The sequence below is a fragment of the Meriones unguiculatus genome, chromosome 9 (assembly GCF_030254825.1).
Source record: "Meriones unguiculatus strain TT.TT164.6M chromosome 9, Bangor_MerUng_6.1, whole genome shotgun sequence".
NCBI classification, from domain to species: Eukaryota; Metazoa; Chordata; class Mammalia; order Rodentia; family Muridae; genus Meriones; species Meriones unguiculatus.
Window position 1 is genome coordinate 76,009,722 of NC_083357.1, and position 4,951 is coordinate 76,014,672.

Below are 4,951 nucleotides of genomic sequence, written 5' to 3' on the forward strand. Positions count from 1 at the left end.
CTCCTGTCCCCACCCCTTCCACACCGCACCTCTCCCCTCCCCTCTCCCTCCACCCCGGAGCAGCCTACTCGGCTTGTCCTGTTTGCGTTCTCAGATGTGCCCTCTCCTCACTCTCCCCAGTCCGAAGCCCAGATAACTAACTCTGAGTGTGCAAGGGATGCTGAGTCTCGGGCCACCCTGGCCTAAGCGCATGTTAGGACACCTTTCCACTGCGGTTTCCACTGGGTCAGGGGGTTCGGAGGCGGGGGACACCGCTGGACTCTGACTCTCAGAGATGGCCTTCTGCCACTGGATTCTCTAGGGGTTTGGGGTGTAAGTTGCAGCAACAGTGAAACTCAAGCAGAAGGGGCCTGAAGCAGAAGAAATGGGGAGACGGGAATAAAAAACACCTTTAGTTAAGTCGATAACAGTAGGAAACCCTTCTCCCAAACGCTGATGGGATGCAGCCAAAGGAAGAAATGAAATGCGTGTACAAATCATACGAACATACGTAAGCAAACAGCGCCATTACGTGAGCAGAGAAGACATTTTACTTTTCTGTTGTCGTTGACAGTCATGTAGCTCAGGGTGACCCAGAACTCCATATGTACCTGAGGATGACCTTAAACTTGGAATTCCCCTGCCACCGCCTCTGGAGTTCTCGGATCACAGGTTTTGGGCAATGCTCCTGGTTTTGTGTGGTCCTGAGAATGCTTTCCACCGGGGAACACCTCCCGCCCATTTTTTTTTTCTCCTCACATTTGAAGAATGACTCTTCTGTCGTGGTACCTCGTCTGGAGCCAGGGTACCCCAAGCCGCACTAGGGATCTTATCTGTTTCAGAATTCTCTGCTGAGGAGTGATCCAGGGCTGGTGCCTGGGAGGGAATGAAGTTTCCTGAGCAGAGGGAGCATGGGTGTGCCAGACTGTAGCAGGGGAGCGTTTAAGGATCAAGAAAGGCCAGCCAAGGCTACACAGAGAAACCCTGTCTTGAAAAACAGCAACAAAAAGGGTCAAGAAAGGCGTCCTTCTGTGGAGCTGCTGCTGAGAGCAGGGATGTGGGGCTGCAAGGGAAGAGAGGAATGAGAGAGACTGCCCCTAGCAGAGCTAGGCAACCCTGGATGAGCCTCGGCTCACAGTTTCAGACAGTTTCAGGACTGCGAGAGTAGCAGAAGCCCAGTGGGGGAGGGCTGTGCGGGGTGATTTTTAGACTGTAAAGTTTGCTGCGAGGCAAAAAGAGTCTGGTGAGCAGCATAAGCCGCTTTGTCTGGACACTCCCTAGATGTGTGTACAGCTCTTACCTGCCCACCTCCTAGATGTGTGTAACTCCCTCGTCTGCATACCCTATAGACGTGTGTAAAACACATTCCATTAATGGTGCAGAAAAGTGCCCAGTGTGACCCAGCTGGGCTTCTCCTTGTCTCTGCTGAGCAAGGGTGAGCAGACGGCCTTTCCAAGGACTCTGTCTCAGGAATTCCAGGGAGGCCGAAGAGACAGGACAGAGAAGCAGGAGGCGAGTCTTAATCCAGACTGCATGAGGTTGAAAGAGATTGTTCACAACATGGACCGATAGAGCCAGATGCTGAAGAGCATGAGGGCCAACAAAGGCTTTGGATCTTTGCCATCAGGAGGCAGGGGAAACAAACAGTACAGCAGGTGCATTTGTTTTATTGGGCATATAATGTGTATTACAGAAGGTTACTCAGTGACTAAAAATATGTGCCATTAATATCACAGTCAAGGAATTGATTTTTTTTCTAATATAGCATGGTCCCAGGATCCATCAAAGACCATCTCCAACCAGGCCCAAGATAGGAACAGAGGGAGAAACTCCAAAGGCTGAAGAATGAGAGTGCTTTAGTATATCCATAAAAACCCATGCAGACTGAAAGTGCCTTTGGTGTTCCCCACATGTTTTTGAGGTCAGGGCTGACCATTTGGGCATGGACAGCATATCAGGAAGATTGTCCATGGAGCAAACTGAGTCTCCCATCCCCAGTAGACACCGACTGCCCATAGCTTTTCAACAAGAGTTAGGGCTTGTGGAAGGTTGGCCGGTGTAGTCTCATGCAGGTAAGTAGACACCATTTCAGAAGACACCACTCCCCAGCGGTCCTTCCTGGCCTCTGGCTCTTACCATCTTCCCACCTCTTCTTCCGAGATGTTCTCTGAACGCCGGGGGCAGGGCTTGTACTATAGATGGTCCTCCTTGGGGCTGCGTTCCCCACTGTCCCTTATCCTCTGTCCCTTGACTCCCTGTGGCGCTCTGTAATAGCCTCTGCCCGCTTTGCAATGAGGCTACTCTGATGAGGGCTGAGAGCTGGTCTGATCTAAAGATGAGGGTATGCGTTCAGAAGACAGTATTATGTCAGTTTAGCAAAATGGAATTAAGGGTCTAGGAACTCTCTAGCCACAGGTTCTAGAATCCAGACACACGTGCCTATGTAGCTATAAAATTATAGAGAACATTAGCTTGAGAGTGGGATGTGGGGGTACAGGAGAAATTTAAAGGGGAAGGAGAGGGTAAAGAATTAAATGCGTGTGAAATTAAAAAAAAAGTATACTTTCAAACTAGCAAAAGTGAAAAGTTGTTTTAAAAAATCTCTTGCACAGTCCGAGGGGAAACGAGGCCTTCCTAGGGCTTGCTGTGGGCTGATGAGATGGTTTGACTTCTGCGGAGAGCAATTCGATTTCCAAATGTAAAATGCAACTTCCTTCTGCGGATTTTACTCTGTAAAAGGCGCCCGGAAGGGTGAGAGAGCGCACATGTGTGAGGATGCTCTCGGCAGCGTGCTTGTTAGAACAAAGGACGGAGAGAGCTTCGGTGTCCAGAGAGGAGGGCTGAGGGCATGACCTCACAGGGAGATCTTGGCAGCTGTCTAGAAGAATGAGGCAGATTTGGCTAGACTGACACAGGACAACCTCTAAAACATTTTAAATGAATAAAACCCCAAGGGTAGAAAATATGTGTAGCTGCCATTGTTTGTATAAAGATTCCAATAAACATATACGCACATGATCTATGGAGATTAAGGAAGGCGCTGGACTCGGGGGCTGCCTCTGGGGAGAGTGCTGGGGGCTTGGGAGACTGCTGGAAGGACAAGGATTTGCTGTGCATATTCTGCAGTGTTTTAAACTCTGAATTGAAAGCACGTATTAGCTATTCAAGAAATGTGCGCATAAAATAATAAATAACAGCGAGTGGGTGGGAGGAGATGAAGACTGAAAATGGAGCAATTCTCTTTAAGAACTCTAGCATGAAGGGGAAGAAGAAAAAAAATTCAGGAGGATTGATGAAGGGACTCAGAGGGCAAAGGACCAGCTGTTCAAGGTCATTCCTGGCTACCCAGTGAATCCGAGGCTAGCCTGGGCTATCATTAGACTCCGCTAATAACAACAACAACAATAATAACAGAGGAGAGAATGGACCTACAGTAAGCAAGAAGGGGAACTTTGAGGAGAGAGAGTAGAGGGAGCAAGCGGGGAACAGGTGCATTGGAGGCACGTCAGCGCCGGGAGATAGTGAGGATTTGAGAATTCAAGACCTTGCCACATCCACAGAACCCGAACTCACACTGAGAACAAGCGGCTGGGTTGAGAAGGGTAGGGGCTGCAGGTTGCCTTCTCTGAGCTCATTCTGTCAACTTGGCATGTATTTGGCCACGTGAAGGTCAAGCGTGTATTTGTAGAATATGATTCGTGAATGAGAGCAGAGAAGACAACACGGAAGGAAGACTGGGGCCCATGGAGAATGGGGTCGGATAACTGCCTGCCCCATACACCTACCCAAAACAGGCTCATTGTTAGACTCCAACTCTGCCTTCCACTTGGGTGCTGTGATTGGGATGGGGCCATGCATTAGCAATGACGTGTGGCTCCTGATTGTAAGAAACTCACCAAATATCAGAAAAGATGCTCACCGAGAAGTTAGTCACAAATGAAGGAGGCCATTGCATGTGTGTGAAACAGCGTGTCACAATGTACCTCTAGAATAGGTAAGGACTGGCTTCATGATCATGGCCTGACAGAACAGAGGGGCAAAAACACAGGGATTATAATCACAGAAGAACCTGTCAGGCAACATGTGCCCACTAAAACAATAGTGGCATCACTGTATAGGTATAGCCAACAGTTTTCTAACTGGAGATCTACTTTTCTAACAGGAGGAAGTTAATGCCTGGTACTGCAAACATGGTCAAACATGCATGCCTGGGGAAGTCACAGGCCCTGGTAAGGGGACCTACTACTGTTGTCTTGTTAAATAGGCACGTTGTCTAACTGCCTTCTAATGCTTATGTTTACCCATAGATCAGTGCTGATCTTAACCCTAGTCTTTGTTGCTGTCCAGGAACTCGCCCTGTAGACCAGACTGGCCTGGAACGCAGAGATCCACCTGCCTCTGCCTCCCAGGCTCTGGGATTAAAGGCGCGTGCCACCACCTCCGGCTTGGAGCTATCTTTTCACAGTGGGCGGCAGTCCTCGCAGATTCTGAACTGATCTCAGAACAAGGCTGAGAGCAAACGGCTGTTGAGTGATTAGCTGAAGGGGACAGTCATACTAACCTTCTGAAGCTCAGTGAATGTCGCATGAACGTGGGCGGAAGAGCCGGAGGTTGGGGAGCGGTGCTGTGTGGTGCGGCCTTCTGCACAGGGCGTGACAGTTGAACTCCCAGCGGTTAGCTGCACAGGATCAATCCAGTTGGCATCCCAGCAGAGGCGGGAGAGGGTCTTCTGAGGCTCCGCCCCAGATGAGGAGTGACCGGCCCAGCGAAGAATGGCTGAGCCTGCCCACTTCATGCCAAACATGGAGACTAGCCACACCCAGTCTGCCAGGGATTGAATCTAGGGCTTTGTGCCTGCTAGGCAAGCATTCTACTACCCGAGCTACATCCCCATGCCACTTCTAGAATTTTCTGATTGTGTCACTGACATATACAACCTACGGGGACTTGGAGGACACTGGTGTAGGGGCTG